The 19,186-nt window shown below is 37.1% G+C and overlaps 2 long non-coding RNA genes across 3 annotated transcripts in view; both read left to right on the top strand.

Annotated features, from left to right (window-relative positions):
• Positions 1 to 2,715, top strand: part of LOC128851003 (uncharacterized) — a 110,310-nt gene extending 107,595 nt beyond the window's left edge. For both annotated transcript variants that reach the window (XR_008448284.1, XR_008448283.1), the window contains one exon: positions 2,479 to 2,715. This is a non-coding gene — a long non-coding RNA (uncharacterized LOC128851003). The remainder of the gene's footprint in view (positions 1 to 2,478) is intronic.
• Positions 2,716 to 2,758: 43 nt separating this feature from the next.
• LOC128850961 (uncharacterized) lies at positions 2,759 to 18,211 on the top strand. The gene is made up of 2 exons (XR_008448232.1): positions 2,759 to 3,107; positions 16,546 to 18,211. It is a non-coding gene; the product is annotated as an uncharacterized LOC128850961 (long non-coding RNA).
• Positions 18,212 to 19,186: the final 975 nt, after the last annotated feature.

Here is a 19,186-nt window from a genome sequence, read left to right as displayed (position 1 = left end):
GGTAATTTTTTGAAATTACAGCCAAAAGAAATATTCTCATGTTCTAGAATGATTCTCCATAAACTGCAGCAGAAGAAAAAACACATTTTTTCTTATATATTACAAATATATAAACAAAGAAACAAGCCATAGCCACATCTGTTGTAATGCACATAAAATAAGAAACATCTATACAATATAGTGTTATGCTTGGATTATCTGTTTAATTGTTTAACATAAAGTACATTGTACCCACTAAATACAGAAATTGTGTAATAACAATCCAGTAGAGAGAGCTAGAGTGTAATACTTCTGCCAAGCACTTAATGGCAAAGATTCAGACTGCATAATCAATTAGAGAAGACACTGCTATTACGATTTGCATTTCTGAAGGACCTCTCTAACTTGCCTGAGCTCTCTTATTTCCATTTTGGCTTGCATCAATCACCTCAAGGAAAGAAACCAACCTTTCCTCTCTTGAGTAATCTGTCAAGTTGCAAGGCACTGACTTCAGACACACACAGCCATGGCCTTCCACAGCTGGTTGTCCACTCAGTGCTGAAATTATCAAAGACTATCACACTGTTTATTCAATACTATCTTCTGAACAGTGACAACAAGCTATCAGCTATGCTAGTACCCTTTGGGTACGTAGTACTGGTCCCTAACTTTAAACTTCACAATAAAATTTATAATTGATTCAACCGCAGTGCATCCATTGTTTGGATATAGTCATAAATCACTCTTAATCTTTATGTTCTTACATGGTTTCATGTCAGCAGAGTGTATAGATTTGCAACTTCCAATAAATAGAATGTTACTTGAAATTTCATAAAACCAAGATATATTGTACAAAAATAGTCTAGTTCATTATTTGGCCTTATTTGGGTGGATATTACATCTCTCTACATTTTATGCAGCTATAAAAAATACAACTCCACATGAGACAGATAGATAGAAAGACAGACACCTGTGGAACGAATAAGACTGTACAGGCCAGGATTCTCCAACCCAGGGCAGTGCCTGCAAGTCCTTGTGCTGGTATTCCCCTTCCTACTTTCCTCCATATCTATGGAATTGAAAAACATACGTCTGCAATGTGTTAACAGATCCTCCAGATCTTTTCAGCTCTTTTTGCACAGCTACCTAAGAAATATGATCCGCTTACAGCTATAAGACCTGTTTAATGAAAAAATATATTTTCCCTGAGTTCTTGCAAGTGCCAGTTGGAACCAGTTACAGTGTAGAGCAGAAATTCATTTGCAGTACTGTGTTACAAAGCACTAAGAGCAACAACACAAAAACTACACAAAGGAAATATCTGACAAATGCCTTGGCTCAGAGAGATTGCTGAGCAGCCTGCACTAATAACAGCAGGAAAATTACTGAGAAGAGAATGAAGCAATTAAAAGCTGTACTGGGTTTGGCACATTCCTGAGACAGAGGGCAACTGAAGAAATTTAATAATGCTGCACTCTACTTTTGTCAACACTAAAAATATCCACACACAAAATTTATTTCTGTCTAATAATAGCCAATTCTAAGGCACCCAAATATTATCAGAATTTTGTACATAAAATTGCTGCATAGACATTTGGGTAGTTAGGAACACCACATAATAGTTATCCAGAAGGCAGAGTGATGTTTGTCTGGAAAGTTTATTATCTAGGGACTTATCCAGAAGGTAAACAGAGAATACAATGGTCTGCTAACACTTGGAAAAAATGTTCAGTGTTCGGAGATCCAATCTTGCAAGAGTGAGTTGTGTTTGACAAGAGTTGCAATGTGACAAAAGGGAAATATTAAAGGGGAATTTGAGAAATAAGGACCTAATTAAATATGCTTTCTACCTGAAACATTTTGACAGTAATAAAAACTACACTGTTGACAGGAACCATCAGTCTTTCTACCATGCTGCTGTCTTTCTGCAAAAAATATAACTAAATCCCCTGCTAATAATAAAAAATAAAAGTCATATACACCAAATAAAAAATACAATTTCAAAATATAATTTGCATTAAAGACACAGTTTTTCCAGGCAAACATATATGTGCAATGTACCTTGCCATACAAGTGCATCTGAGCACTGTTACTCTTGATGGGAAGGTGGAAATCTTGTTCAAGTAACAAAGCACTTGCCAGATAGGGACATGATAGTGGACACCAATTCATGTTTTTCACTATAAAATAACAAAATGGAACCATTATAGCAGTCACTGTCCTCTACTAACCTTTCATTCAGGAGAAAAGGAAAAAAAACCACATCTGCGCTATTAGAAACCGATGCCTGAGTAATTTAGTGCTAAATAAGAACACAAGAGAAGAAAAACTCACTGTAATTTCTGATTCAAAGAGCTGCTGTTACTTTGGAAAGGTTGTACTCTTGTGTGCAATGGGGAGAGATGGCAACTGCAGGTTACCTCCACACTCATGGCAAGTTGTCAATCTAAATGGACATGCACTGTGGAGGACCAAGCTTGACTTCTCCTTCCTCCCTAGGGGACGGAAACTGAAGGACCTAAGTCACTCATCTTGCCCAAGGAAGCCTCAGAGAGATAACTGCCAACACAGGCTGAGACTGCTTGGGACTGAAAACCACCTAAAAAGCCAAGGCTCCTTGGTCCCTTGAAGACTGTGTCTGTGATGGAGCCTGGGAAGCCCCCACCTGCCTCCTGTCCCTTTCTCCACAGTTCCACTCCTGCTGGTGACAGCCAAGGGCAAGCGAAAGTTATGAATATCCCCCCCCCCCCCTTTCTCTCTCTCTCTCTTTTTTCTCTCTCTCTGTGATATTTATCTAAGTGCCTCTCATTCAAAATGGAAAATATACCTTTGCTATGTTTCTTTGGAAATTGTGCAGCTTCAAGAGAACACAGAGGAAATCAGACTGGCTTTAACTTGTAATGAAAACTGGTTAAAATGTATGCTGTTCTTCATTTTTATTATTTATTACAGTCCTTGCCTGAGTATATTGATTTTGTGCCAACCTCTGTTCTTGTCACAGTTTTTGTCACACAAATGAGGTTCCAGAAATGTAATGCCTATATTTTATGAAATACCGTCCTGCGCCATTTCAGGATGACCTTTTTAGTATTCTGCATTCTGATGGGTCGACCGTTTCTGAGGCAGAGGTCTGTTTCCATCTAAACCTTATCCCCTCAACACTTATGTTTTAAAAGTAATTTAAACAGAGGCTGATTATTGGAATGCAGTGTCTCTGATGTCTTTTCTGAAAAACTGGTGAACTCTGGAGCTCACTCTTCACCGTACACACCTCCATGCAGCCTCCATGTAGGAATGGGGGTTTAATTACAGTATTCATTTTAGTATTTGAATATGAAAAACTGATGGAATTGTTTTGCTTTCATTTCCAAGTAGGTTCAAATGTAGACTTGAAACAGTACTATGAAGAACATCAATAAAAGAACAGTTTACTATGAAGAACACCAATAAAAGAACAGTTTACCCAAATAAGTAGCCCGCTACTAGAAGTGCAGAATAGGAAGGAGCAGAGGCCACAAAACCAGACATACAGATTTGCAGATTCATTATAGTATCACCATAGGGTGATTGAATATGAAGAGAAGAATGTAGCTAACAAGGTCCTACTGTGGCAGGGTGAGTCTTTACAGTGTCTGCATGTCAGACATCTTCTGTAGGCAGTATCACAACTGCAGAATATGAATACAGTAAACAGCAATTTCTGGTAATTTCTTATTAAATTTTCTAACAGTAGCATAAGAAAAAGCTGTAGTGAAATTTTCTTCAAAAAGTATACTTAGTTCTCAGGTTTTTCCCTTCATGCTCAGCATGGTAAGAGTCCCTTGTAGGTTTCGTGAAGGCATCTGTTCCAGTAAATAACCATGTATCACACAGATCACAGACGCTGCTGACTCTTGATTTCTCTTATGACAACTTCAGTATGTGGCATTTTCCCAGTACACATTAATTTACTTTTGAACTGAATGTTTTAGAATACATAACAAAAGACTCTGAAATGATGTATCTTGACAAGACAGTCCAATGCATAAGATACTTAACCAGAATTTAGGAAGATGAGAATTTTTGTTAGTCACTAATATGTCTCTTGTAATCCTCTGAGCCCCTGAGCCCACACTCTGAGCTTCTGCTCCTTTGCGGGCCCTTTCCATCCATCTATTTAGAGCACTGGTTACCCAAAGCACAAGCTCAGAAGGAGCTGACAGCTAGCTAGATCTCAACACCACAGTGCATATGTAGTGACTATGACTCATCTGTGACAGATCATCCAGGTTTTGCATGCACTGTGGAGACAAATTGTGTATGCACACTACATCTAATACATCCAGCATGTATCTGACTTGCTACACATGCTTTTGTCACCTGTGCAGTTTGCTCCGAATTTCTGACAAATCCTGACCATATCAGATACATAGTGCATGCACACTTTTTGTTTGCATTTATTTCTGCCTGGAAAACCTATGAGCTACACTCAAGGACGCACAATGGAAAAGCAATCCTGACTGATTTTCACCAGCTGAAGTCTGGGAAGTCTTTGCTAGATTTGCACAAGGTAGGCAACTTGGACATAGTACAATAATTTATTGTTGCAAGGCATAGGGATGCCTGAAGTTTTCTAAAGAATTATTTCATCTGGGAGAAAGAGCAGGAAGGAGCACTGTTGTTTTCTTAGCCTTATTCAGAAGGAGAACTGAGCAGTGCTAACACAGAACAATCACCTACCAGCAAGTACAAATCAGCATAGCGTTTTTCACTGCTCAGATGGGTGCCCTGTGTGCAGCAGCATGCCATGCCACCACTGCTTTGTTCTGAACATCAGCATCCTGCTGTTTCTTCTGGGCAGCCTCTGCCTTACACTCAAGTAGCACTGCAGCAAGCAGGGACTCCCTGAGAAATCTTTCAGGCACAGCAAAGCAGGCCAGCTTGAGTTGATCCATACTATCTTGCTGGAATACCGAACCTCATCTCATTCCACTGTACCTTCTTTTAAAAGTACAGGATGTTACAGAATAGCCTATTCATTGTTTACAGAAAAATTACTTTGCATAACCTATTTTGGGGATAAAAGAGCAGACAGAACAGTGAAACTGAGGAGGCCACCTCACACATTCTCATGCTGGAATCATTAATGGCCTAATTGCAGTTCAGCCAGTGAAAAGGCGTTTTTGCCCTGCCTACACTGCTTCTTGGAAGAATTAATTAAGTCAGAGGGTAAAAAACCACTCTTCTCCAGCAAAAGAGGAAACTTTTAAATAACATGTACTTAGCCCCTGAGTATGCAGTTAGACCTCTGAGCAGTTAGTTATCTTCACATATTTCAGAGCTATTGCTGTCAAAAATGCAAGAAAATATAAGCAAAAAATGAAAGCATAAATATATGTAAGGCAAAACCTTTCCTGCAGAGAAGAGAAACCCAGGAAACCTTCTAGATCAAACAGTTTAAGGAAATATATTACCATTTTGGATTCATAAGTGTTTCCTTAGGGGGATTAAACACCTCCTTCTTTAGGAAGAGTTAATCTTAAAAGCGTCAGTTGTCATCCACAATGCCCTGGAGGTTTAAAAGGGATCTAGACAGTGTTGCAATTCAGAATTTCATTTAACATTTCCTAGTTAGTCTCATAAAATTCAGAACGAGAGGTTTGCTAAAAAACATTACTGTATAAATAATGGCAGCCAAAGAGCATGATCAGGGTGTGGGAAGTGGATAGGCCATAATAAATGCAAGCAAGAAACTTATGAGTACACAATGCAGTTATTCTGTTATCATCAACATGGGTGCTAACAACAGCAAGTATTTTCAGAAAGAGATATGTTGTAGCTGTGGTAAAACAGTAACACTTCACTGATGTAAACACATCAATGCTGATCTGATCCAGATGAGTACCTGGCTCTTGAGCACTCTTCAGTTTTGTCATTGTAGGGAAGAGAACAGCCAGACAGAGCTAGATGTCATGCCAATCAAAACCAAATGGGAATTACTGTCTGTAAATCACACAACATGCTTTAACTACATAAGGCCAATATGAATACTTACGCTTTCCCTGTGAGGACATTAAGGCATGGGCTTGCAAACCTGGAAATGTATGATCTGAGCTCGGCTGTAACAGCATACGGTTCCAGGGGCACCAGCCAATACACTCAAGCCCTGTTGGCCTCTTCAGCAGGGGAAGTAGAGACTGTGGTACCACCCAGAGATTGAGAGGGGCCAGGCCAGGCAGAGCTCACTAAATCTATGAGGTGGGTGTGTGAAATAAAAGCTGCTCCACAGCCAAGATTTCCAATGTTGGCTTGGCATGCTGTGAATTGGCTGCTGGCATATTGTCTGATTTGTTGTTCTTATGCCCAGCTACCAAATCACATTAAAAAGAGCTAAACCACATTAAACGTCTCCTGATATGAAGTTGCCTTGAAACAATGACTGGAGTTGTTCCAGAGATACTATATGAATTCCCATATTGTTCTATGTAATCCTGGTGTGTCCACAGAAAAATTTCCCTTTCAAACTATTCAGGCTAGCTGTGGGAAAGTCAAAACAGGCAGACGCTTAGGCCAGTAAAACTCCTAGAAGTGTAATAAGTACTGCCCTATCACCTGCAGTCAGGCAGGCAATGGCAGCTGAAAGACAGTGTGTCTGTGCCTCCAGGGAGGCAACCCATTAAACCATCTTGATCACTTCCAGGGTTCTTCCCTAGTCCCACAGCAGTGACAACAGCAGCAAGACATAGTCTCTGAGACACCTTCTTTCTTACTTATTCCTCCTGTCATCCCAGATTACTTATTCCATAGTCTTCTTCTGCCTGTCTTTGACTAATAGGAAAAATCAGTTTCCGTTCACTTTTGAGAATTTTTGGGAGCTTTAAACTAGTACTGAAATTGTGCTTTACATATTGAAGACACTTCCTGGTTGGAAAAGGCAAAGCAAAGTTGGGTCCCCAGTATCATGCTGTTCGTTTTTTCTATTTGCATTTAAACTAAAATAATCTAACCTATGATTCTTCGGTTCATGTTGTTCTGTGTCACTGGGAATCAGCGATGTTAAAATCTAACCTCAGCTTCCCATATTTAAAATGGAAAAATAAATGCCTACCTTGCTGGGGGAAGGAGAAGTGAAATGGAACCATTAGAAGGTGGAAACATTAAAGATTATCAGACACTAGGAGCTATATCAGTGGGGTTCCTGTAAGTAGCAGACATCAAAAGAAAGATTTGCATGCTCTAAATACACCTATGCGTTTTCTTACTTCATTGATTTAATAGCTTGTATTCTTCAGAAAAGGAATGCAAACAAAAAAAAATCAGTCAATATCTAAACAATTTTGTCACAAAGGAGTCTTGTCAGAATTTCATGTAAGCAAAATACGCAATTTTGAATCACTAGCCTATCTGAAATAAAATACAGAATATTTTATATAGTTTAGAAGATTAGGAGGTATAAAGCGTTCCTCTTTTCTTTTTCCACACATTGGCAAGATTGTCCCTTTCCTTGGCATCCTGTTGCCCAGATTTCAGACAGGAGATGTGAAGGCAGAATAAAGTTAGTCACCCCATGAAAATCTCTTTTTGTATGTGAATTAAAAGTTTCTTTTCCTGAATGCTTGCAGGAACTTCCAGATGAGAAAATAGAAATTAATGCAAAATTAATTTTTTAATTAATTTAATTAATTAATTTAATTAATTAATTTAAAAAACCTGGTCCCTCAGGTTCCCCAGTTCCCCTCTGTGCTTATGACCACACCTGCAATCAGAAGTAGCAAAACTTTGCTTTTGGTACCGGTGATGATGGTGACTACTTCTACGGTTCAGGTATTCATGGTGGAAAGACACATACAGTAGATGTCATGCCATGTTTTAAAAAAATTAAGAAACTCATAACATCACATAGAAAGATAATAAATATTAAACAGGTTTTAGGGATTATGGAGTTAGAAATTAGCCCCAAAAGTTATGGTTTGGGTTTAAAATCATATTTTCAAAACTGCAAACGTGTTCTAGTGCTGAGAGCATAAAATGCTATAACGTTAAACATTTCTACAACAACCTGGGAGAGCTGTGAGGATGCTTAAAAAAAAAAAAAGGAAAAAGAAAAGAAAAAAAAATTTTTGAATGTTTCACACAATAACCTGACCCCAGAAGTTGAGTTTTTATGTGGAAAATGAGCAGCACAGCACTTGTGATAAAGATCATAAAAACACAGAGAATATAAATCCAGTCCAGAATGAGATATAATTGAGTACTGATTGTGGAATTGGAATGTTACCGTAACAATAATTAAAAATAAGCATGAAAACAAAGAAGTAAAACTGACTGTTTCTTGTTTCTCCCAGTCCTTTTGTTCTCTCAAGCAAAGCGATTTCCAGAATAAAAAAGTGACTGTGATCCTGTTCCCTCTGTTTTGAAATTGATTATCCTATAGTGATCAGTATTTTACTCTTCCTTATATTTTCAAAACTTTTTCCTTCTGCATATTGGTTTCAAATGAAGCACATTAGAATTGCTAATGACATGCCTTACTTAGCTAAGAATATGTTAGGTCAAGTCAGCAACAGAATAAGTCCAAGAACAGAAGTAGAACAGAAATAGATGTAATTATGCTGTTTTCAGTACAAAGTATATTTGCAAGATACTGCAAAGAAATGAATATTCATAAACAACACATTGTCGGGGAAAAGAACCATACTTACTAGGTAAAGAAAGGAAATAAAACCCCAGAAATCTCTGTAAAACAACAAATATTGCTTCTGACCTCAAAGAACAGGGTGAGGAAATGGAATTATTTACCTTTGACAACTGAAGAGGAAACGTGATGACTAGTGAGTCCGATGAATGACACTGAAGTGTATTTCATGGCAGCTTACACCATCCAAGCCTAGTCCAGAATAGCAGTAAGCCAGTCTGATGACCGTTTCTGAGATGTGTGAAATAGCTTTAGGGATTTCTGTCTGGAATTATACATGTGAATTCATGTTACCAAAATTGAGTTCAAAATAATTCTGTTAAATAAATTCAGTAAATATTTTTGGCTCCAAGACATCAGATATAAATGAATTGATGGTATATAGTTTGGTGTCCTATACGCAGATCTATAATAAACAAACATCGACTACCACTGTGAAATTTTTGGTCGTTTTACATTATAACACCACTCATACTTGTCTCTGATTGCAGACACTACAGAGCATCTATGCATTTCCAATCTAATTTTTACCAGCTTTTCTTTCATGAATAAGCAACAAACAACATTCCTCACAAAATTATATAGTTTTATTAAATAGGTCAATACTGTATCCTTATAGATGGCCTTGGAGCTATAAGCATTAGAGATGCATTAGGTCTTATTCAGTGGGTCTGACTATGTACATAGCATTCCTTGGCTGGAGCAAATATGGCTTATTATGACCCATCAGCTAGACGAATTTGAAAAATAAGGTGTAATATATCACAGTTGGTGAAATGGGATTTACTCACCTAAAGATCCTAGAATTCAAAAAAATTACATTGTACACATTATTTTTATTCATATCATAGCAAAAAAAAAAAAGAAATTAACACCAATTTCCTTTTACTATTGATTTGATAAGCTGTACAGAGCCCCAGAGAATAGCACTTCCTTTGACAAAGAAGAAAGTAAATTTTAAGCTACATATGTTGGCACTTAGCACTTAGTGTTAACAGGATAAACAAGTGATTCGTTGTAGGTTATGCCAAAGACTCTGTATGGAGATGTGATTCACCCATAGTCCACCAGGGCCCAGTTCCTCAGTTTCATCCTAGGACAAAACAGACTTTAAGGGACAGACAAGGTGATTTTTGGCCAAGCCTTAGCCGGATGATCTAAGCTTAAATCACTTCTGATGGGGGGGCATCTCCTTGTATTGTCTTCCTCGGAAGAAGCAACTGAAAGCTGATGGTCTTACGGAACAGTGCTGTGAGCATATTTTGAAACTGATATTCCGAATAAGCTTACCAATTGCAGACCAAATTCATTTTGCTTTGAAAGACTAGAAAGAATATTTAATTGTTCTCTTATTCAATGATGGCAATAAAACTTGTCAGTTAATTATCAAAGAGATCTTATGATCATCTTTGATTGTTTCACTAACTATAACAGCAAAGTTGATCAAATTTATTTTTACACACAATTTTGATGACAAGACTATGAAAAACAAGGTGCTTCTATCATTAAACTGCAGTTTCATTATTCCTTTCTTCAGTTATGTCGGATATGCCGTGAACACTAAGAGGAAATCTGAAGCATTACTTGGATATCAAGTCTAGTTTATACAATACGCTTAAGTACATGACTTGCTCATAAAGGTGCCTGAGATCAGCCTCAGAGAAATGGCCACTTATAGACCTCCTGTATTCTATCACAGCTGGCAAGAAGTTTAGAGTGAAAGACTGGAGGTACCATAAGGCTCCAGAAGGAAGAGATACTCAGCAATATTGAGGTGTGAAAATTAGGCTTAATCACCTCCTTTGTTCTCAGTTGTCTTGGTTGGACAGGGTACACTGCTGAGATTTTGGGCTCTGGTTTAGTTTATGAGTTAGATTTAAGACTTAATTTTAGGTGCCAAAATATGACTTACTTTGAGGGGGAAAGTTCAGGTTTTAATATAATAATTTGTAGTCTTTATAATTAAAACCAGGAGCCTTACTTGGATCTTATTTTATCTAAATAGGAAGAGGAGTTTGCCTGTAACAGTAAATTGCACTCATCACCTACACAGCATTATTTTATGGTTTACTGGACATTTATTTTAGTGAAGTCTGCATCTGCATTACATTAAAGCTGAAAGGAAAGCCACAAATGAAACTCAAATTCAGATCCAAGCAACAGTCGAGACAGCTATGAAGTTAGTAGCTGCATTTGTGGTGACTAACTTTACATTCTGGAAATAGTGAAACTAGTTCTGCTGCGTTTACTTTATCATGATCCCAAGCAAGGCAAAAATATTACATAAAAGGAAACAGTAATGTAATATAGCAGATTCAGAGAGAGAGAGAGAGAAACCCTACAACCCAAACACGAAAAAACCCTCACTCTTTTCCTCTCTCATTCCCTAAAGCTACATAATTTACTCCCAGTCCATAAGGTCCAGTGATTGGGATGATGGATGTCTCTACTTCAGCTGCAGCAAAGAAAATGCAGCAATGTATCACTCCGCGGGAAAAAAACAATAGAGTAAACGAAGCAGCAGGACAATGTGGTGGGTAGAAGAGCCAGAGAAATTCTCTGCTCATGGAAAAATAGACAGCCCTACCCTGATGTTTTCTAAAATATGGTATGTTGGGTTTGAACTCATTGTGGCTATGCTTATGTGAACCTTAATAATTAGGGGATGCCCAAGAACTGAAGAAGGGGGAAGATATTTTCTGCTTGATTATTGGTGTTTTTACAGGAGTAGATGTGCCATACCCTTATTTCTGATAACATACTTAACTGTAAACATTTGAAAGAGTTGGGTCACTTCATGGTTAATTTCTGTGAAATCTAAGTGACTTTGCAATTTACCTGTGAAAATTACTGTTACCTACATCATTCTACTTCAATCGATTAAAACATTCATGTTTTAATGTAAGTCAGTGTTCAAACTCAAATCCAATAAATCAACAATTGCTCTGCTGAAACCATCACAGTTCCTACCATAAAACTCAGCAAAGAATGTAGTAAAGAAGGAGTACTACTATTAAACATTACACTTTTTTGAACAGGAAGCAAAACCTCTGTTCCTTGACAAAGACAAGTGACAGTCTAAGGAAATTCTGAAGGCTTGAGTGAAATGCTTAAAACAAACAAGACACGTCCAAAATATATTAATTATTTATGTATGCTTTCAGTTCATAATGTAGAAATAGTATATTAATTAGAAGTTGTAATTTAGATGATTTAGACAGAACATACAGAGAGAAATACAACCACAAGCAAACAAAATTACATAGCTTACATCACAAAAGTTCAAGGGCACTTTTTAATGTGTACAGGAATTAGAAAACTTTGACTTTTTTTTGTTAACTAAATGTTGCTATTAGAACAGGTTTTCCACTTTTTACAGGAAAATGAGTTCATCGTCCAGAGAAAGTTATATGAAGCTCTAATGATTTGTAGCTGTAAGCCATGTTACTACTGCTTTCTACTCAAAGCTTTCTCTCACTTTCAACTGTAAAACCTATTTGAGTAGCAGGTGATTTTTCTGAACTTTTAGCAATGAAATTGAGAGTTTTTTTCCATTCTAGTTCAATTCTTTTAGAAAACATCTCTACTATTTCTACAACAAAGTCAATGAAATAAATAGATAATAATCCACCAAACTGAAAAACTCCGTGATCATTCTTTGAACAGCAATGATGCAATATGTCTGGGATTTGGATGCTCTGCCTGCGCTTGCCTCTCAGTTCCTGTGCTCTAGGCAAACAGTTGATCAGGATTAAGCTGAACATTTCTTCTTGGAGGTGGGGTTGATTGACAAAGTGGTTGAGCCCTACAGTTGCAACTGAACCAATTGTTTTCTTGCTTTAACTCCCAAAATACTACTAAGAATTCTGAAAACCCAGGCATACATCTGAAATCGAGCCCCAAAGTGAGTGTACACTTTAAACTTTTAGCATTTTGAGCCAGCTCCCAACAACCTGAAGTCACAGCACAGGGATGATACACTCATTAAAGTGTCTAAAGCACTAATATACTAAAATGGTGATATGAAAGAAAAGCTCATCAGGAATTAATAACCTTGGCTTTGGAGCAGAGTTTTAGCACACTGCAGTTAAGTGTGACCTCATACTGGCCATAGAAGATGAAACATAGTATTGAAGCGGTAAAGGAGTGCTGTTAATTCTGTACACTGAATAAAGAAAAGTTCCTATGGACACACTTTACATGTCCATGTAATTAAAGATTAGTAAATTACTAAATACATAGAACAGTGAACAAGACACTATCATGATTTTAATGTTTCCTGGCCTCTGAACGCGGATTTTACAAGTTTATCAATGTTTCTTTCTTATGCTTTTTTATATGCTCAAGATAAATGTTCATGTTCAACCTGAATATTCAGAACTCCAATGAAATGAATTTTCTGCAAAACTGAAATCTGTCTTCCAGTTGAAATCCACTCATCTCACATTTTGTTTAACTTCCAAATCTGCATATTTGCTTTTGTTGAATAGCTTTCTGAAATAGTGATTTTAAAATCGGATTTTAAACCCCTTTATTAGCCTTCTCTTCAAGTGAATTGGCACATGCCTCGTAAAAAAATTCATGATCACCTCTGGTAAGTATGAAAATAAATATTTGAAAGATCTTACTGAAGTTGTAAAATCAAGCATTCAAACCAAAAATTTAAGGACTTGCCTTCAGCTGATGCCTCATCTTTCTCCTACCATCTATTTACCAGACTCAAATTAGGATACCAGTTTGAGAAGCCATAATCTGCAACGGATTGGAGTCCCTTTAAGACTACATATATTTCAGCAAAGACCATGCCCATCTTTTGACTGCCATGTCCAGACTTGGTCATGGCATTTCAAAGTTCACATTTCATTATAAGATAAGGTTCAGGGAAGAGGCAGAAAGGATGATCATCATGCTTTTATTTCTCTGGGGGAATTTCAATCAACCATAGCTCTACAGGTTAGAAATAGCAGAAATTAAAGAGCATGCATAATATAGTAAAGCACAATATAATCTAAAATAAATACAATACAATAATACAATATAATCAAATAATAGTTACAAAATTATGAATGGCATGGAGAAAGTAAAGAGGAAAATATTCACTGTTTGTGATGAGAGATTTAGAAAGCATTCAGTTAAAGAAAGTACTACTCATAGTATAATTAAATAGTGGAACTCACTGCAGTAACATTTTTTTAATCTGCTCTGTATATAAATGAATAAAGAATAGATGAGATAAAATCATAAAGAAAAGGCCCATGATTATCTATGAAACACAGTGATGTAACTGAAACTTCTAGCTCATGAAATAACAAACTACAGTTTACTTGCAGACTAATGACAGATTACAGAATTTGGAGTCTACACCAGAGAAGGACTACCCTATATTTTCCCTGTTTCTTAATCTCTTTGCCAAAGCCCTCATAATTTGCCCCTGTCAAAGGCCAGATACTGGGTGGGAGGTACCTTTCATCTGCTCCCAACTGCTGTATTTATTATATCATAATCCTGAAAAAAAAAAGCTTTAATTTTCACATGCAATTGCCTGAGCTGGATTCTGAATGAGACAAAGAATACATTCACTTGAATGTTATAACGGTATTTCCCCCTAAGTGAGAAAAAAAATAACTTCTATATACATGAACACATCAGGTTGTTTTCGTTAGTTTCTTGGTTGGTTTTTTTTTTTGCAATATGCAATATTTCTGTTTCACACATGAAAGGCTATAGATTTTTCTGTATTGCCAAAAATCTCACTTTCCTTGTGATATGAAAGGGTTTGCAGTTACAGGGTTAAGGACTAAAACCTTTTGAACACAAGTCATGTATACTTTACTAGGTAACTGGAGGAGGTCAGCTTGGCTCCAGCCTGCCTTTCTTTTATTTTCTCACTTTTTTATGGGTTTTCATGAAATAGTTTCAATCAAATGTGTTGTGGAGTCAAGTGGGATCAGAGAGTCCTCTAAAGTGTCCTACTCCTGCTAACGATGCTGTCAGTCACCTGCTGTATCTGATGGCTGCTTACAGAAGCCTAGCTGGTAAAGCCATTGTGAAGAAACTGGCCAGGATCCTGCTCTTTTTCTAGATTTTATTCTTATTCTACTGAACAATTAATTTAAGAGTTTTATTTGAACAAGTCCTCTTCTAAAGAGGTTTGATGTTGGCAGCACTCTACATGCTCTTGGATCCCATGTTAGGCTTAATGCACTCTGCAATGTGACATGTATCTGACATGACTCGAGAAGAAGAGGGGGGAAGTAAAGAACTGATCAGAGTCATTAGTAGGGTTCTGAATATAGTAGAAACAAAACTCTCACACTCTAACTGCTCTCTGCTATCACCATGATTATTAACTTCACGATAACGATAAGGTTGTAAGCAAATTTGTAGCTCAGCTGGAGAAAAGATTGGAATAGACATTTTTTTTTCTCTCTCATTAAACATTTCAAATATAACTGAGCACAATTTTAATATTTAAAAAGAGAGGTTCGAAAGCTATTTACTTCTGGGCAGCTTATTCTAACACTACCTCAGCTCGGTTTTTCCCCCATGAATCTCTAATAAGTAAATATATGCTCACAGTTAACTCTAGAAATCTTTGCTATTTAATGAATATGGAATTAGTTTAGGTCTTAAAAGCATTTCCCCTTAAAGCTTCTCTCCTTTCCTTCGCCCTGGCCTCATTTTTCTTTTTTGTTCTAGAATTGCTAAGATAGACAGACAGATGAAGTACTTTATTGGTATTCATCATAAAAATATATGGTTTTCCCCTTTTTAGAAGACATGCCACTCTTTAATTAGTTGAAAACCATCACCAAGTGTCGGGTTATTCTATTCAAAAGAAACCTATTGTGGCCGAAGGTCATGCTGTTGTTTAAGTTGTACCACAGAAATCCTCAATTTTTCCAGCATGAGCAGGAATTTTTGTCAGCTGAGAGAGGGTAAGATGGTAGGAAGCAGCATTTTGAGAAGGGGGCCATTCCTTGGTCAGTGAAAGCACACTGGCCGAGTAATACCAGTGAAACTTAAAGACTAATGCAGGCAAGCAAGAGTTCAAGAGGCCAGGGCGTGGAGGCTTGTTAGAGTTAATAAAGAAATTCATTATCTTGAGCCTTCATACATAGTTAAGTGTGAAAAGAAATAAATATTCAACAACTGCAAACTCATTAGTATTACATCTATAGTTAATTTTTGACTGAACAGCTTTCTTTCAAAAATGAACTTATTTTATGAAGGATAAAAGTGCTTCCAGTAAAAGATCATTGAACTTACTAAGCACAAGGATAAAATCTTTTGGTTTGCTTCTCTCAAAACAATACCAAGTGAGGGAAGAGAAGTAATACTCTCACTGTCTTTAATAAGGTCAAGTTTACATTCAGAATAGTCCCTTAAATATCCTTAGGCAGTATGGTCACTGTTTCAAAATCCCGCTGAATAGTTATCCTACTGAATAGTTAAGGAAGACATCTCTTTACAGTTCCTAACTGAACACCAGCAGCAACTAAGGCTTACTATAAGAGTATAACACCATTTTCAACCATATTTCTTCCTTGTATATCATACATGTTTTCTCTAACATTTGGCTAGGCAGGTGGCCAGCAGGCACTGTCAAGATAATTTATGTCTCTTGTTTATTTGGATAATTAAAATAACAACAACATTGGAACCCTGCAATTATTGCACACCTCCAGCTTATACAACACTTTCCTGCTCCTTCTACTCTTGTACTCTTCTCCCATAGAAATAACCCCATGCATAAGAAAGATGCTCCTAATGAATCACTAAGGCCTGAGGAAGATCTTTCTGAATGCAATAAATTTCTGTTCTGTTAACCAGCAAGAGAAGAAAACTCCCATGTAAGCTTATAAATCCGCCTCCTGCCCTGTTTATCACAGGCACTCAAGACCACCTCAGCCCTGTCTCCTCCTCCAGGGAGCCCAGTGGGCACCCAGCTTCACCAAGCTCTGCTGCAGGCAGCATTTGGCCACTGACTGACTGAATATGCGGTGTCTGCCAACAACCCTAATTCTCATATTTCTGAAGGACAGAGGATCTGATCCAAAGAGCTGTAATCTTGAATTTCAACCAAGAAAAGGAAAACAATTGAAATCAATGGGTTCTGAATCTCACTTCAATTCTCATCCTCTCATGGCTTCACTGTGGCTGCATTTGCCCACATGTGATTGCCTCTGATGTCTCCAAGATCCCACCTGAAAGAGAAGAAGCTAAAACATAGCATTTAAATCATAGCAACTGATTGCAATCTGGTTTGAGTTCTATGACCTGCTAAATCCAAGCCATTCAGCTTTGGGCAAAATACTCAGTAGGGCTACACCACGTAGCATCACTGATCATAGGGCAGCCAGATTAATTTATATCGGGGCTAGATTCTTGACTTGTGGCTACTCATTTTCTTTGTCATTACCTTTCTTTTCTAGACAACCCATATTTTCCCCATGCTTCAGCAGATTTTTCTGAGATGGATATCTCACTGTGCCATAGCACTATAGCAATGCTATTGGCACTGTGATGCAACACAGCTGCATCTTATGGATGTTTTTCTATCCCTCCTGCACATTTCCAGAAACTGAAAAGTGATTTTAAAAGGTGAGAAAATGGAACATCTAAATGAAGATTTTTTTTTTTAATATCTGTAAAATAATTATGAGCCCCAACTCTTGTACTCACAAGACAGAGGCAAAGTCTGAAGCAATACGATATTCTTTGCTGATGAGCACATTAGCTATAAGAGGTCTATTTTCCTGCTAGGCAGAATCAGTTTGTGCCAGTATGGGGGAACCAAAACTTTGTCATATTAATCCTCAACATTGGTGGGTGGCATATTGATTGTGGTATTATTGTTCATGTTCTCAGTTTAGTAATGTCCAGGACTCTGAGTTATTAGACAGTAAGGTCTTCTAGTTAGTGAAAGATTTTAGATTCTCATGTTCAGAGTTCCTTCCTGTATGTTTTTTCCTTGATATACATGGATATTTACTATGAATGAAAAAAAAAAAAAATCAATAAATAGTAGTTGCTGTGATACTTGTAACATGCCAGCTTGTTCGCTTCCTCCAATAAAAATAAAGGGCATGCAGAGCAGGGCTGGAATTTATGAAGTATTATCAGTTACTCAATTTCAACAGTCAGAATAGTCTGCTTATGTTATCTGCTGATTCAGCACATAACTGAATGTCTTTTTCTTTTTAAAAGGCAGTATTTTGAAACTATACATACATTTCCTTGGAAGAGTCCAGAGCAAAATCATGTGTCAGACATACATAAGTGAGACGCTACAGTATGGTAAGCGTATCTGAGAGTTCAAAATACATTCTTTCTTTGTTGTCTGGCTGTCAATGAACTTTCAGTAGAGAAAATATTATATTGCTTTATTGTATAATAAATTGTATTGTGAGATAGATTTTTGTTCTATAGCCCTGGTAATCTTCTTGTATTTCTACTGTTAGAAACATTGCCCTTAGTTTGGTGCATTTCTTGACTTGAATTCTACTTCTTTCAATGTATGAATCTAGCAATAAAATCTTTTATTTTGGGAGGCTCCTCTGTTTTCAGAAGAATGTGTGCCTTCATGTTGGAAACCCAGGCAACATTTCTCTCAGTTTACAACTGAATATAACAGCCTTTATACTAAACTGAGCTTTGCTTTAAGAAAATGTACTAATTTAACTTTTCAATTAGATTTGTCTTCTGATTAAAAAACCCCACGAATTAAAAAAGCATTCAGTTCAGACAACCAGAATGTTATTTCTGTAAGTATTTCTATTTTTTATGTTCTGCCAATAGCTCTGCAAAACCTGTTCTTTTCAAAGCACGATTCAGTAATAACTGTTAATGTTATTATTTTAAAATAATTATAAGCCCACTTATTCCCTTAAAAAGCTGCTACAATTCAAAGTTATTTACTTACATATAAATGTATGTTTTTGTATCTATTGATAAATATATATAAATTCCTAAAGGGAAAATGCCTCCAATTTCAGTATAAATGCATTTCAAAATATACAGGATTTAATTAGAAATTAATATTTCAAAGAAATCGATGATTTTAAAACTGCTGCCACAGTGATATATTTGATTAAAATAAAAAATTTATCACAAATATGGGCAGCCTTATAGTTTTCCTAGGAGCTGTCTAGGCACTCTGTGCCAGTTCAGGACCCTGTTTGGCTATTTCTTTTTGTTAAAACAACAATTACAAGGATTAGACTCTAAAATTCAGCACATTGGAGATGATAGGTATTTTGCCATTTCTCTGGCACTGCCCTAGGGCATGGGGATGGGTTCCCACGGGCCCTGAGCCAAAGAGCTTTTACCACCAGCAGGCACCAGAGCAGGTGCGTTTTGCTGATGCTGCAGCTCCAAATGTAGCATACCACAGGTGATGCTCATTACAGAAGCTATGGAGATATAAAGGAGAGCATGGGTTATTGCTGATGGTGGAGTGCCAAAGGTTAGTGAAAAGCTGGATTGTCTGCTGGACTAGAGTAGATAAGAACACAAAAGGGCACAGAAATG

This window comes from Cuculus canorus, chromosome 1, assembly GCF_017976375.1.
Source record: "Cuculus canorus isolate bCucCan1 chromosome 1, bCucCan1.pri, whole genome shotgun sequence".
In the NCBI taxonomy this organism is placed as follows: domain Eukaryota; kingdom Metazoa; phylum Chordata; class Aves; order Cuculiformes; family Cuculidae; genus Cuculus; species Cuculus canorus.
This window is presented reverse-complemented; position numbering and strand designations above follow the sequence as displayed.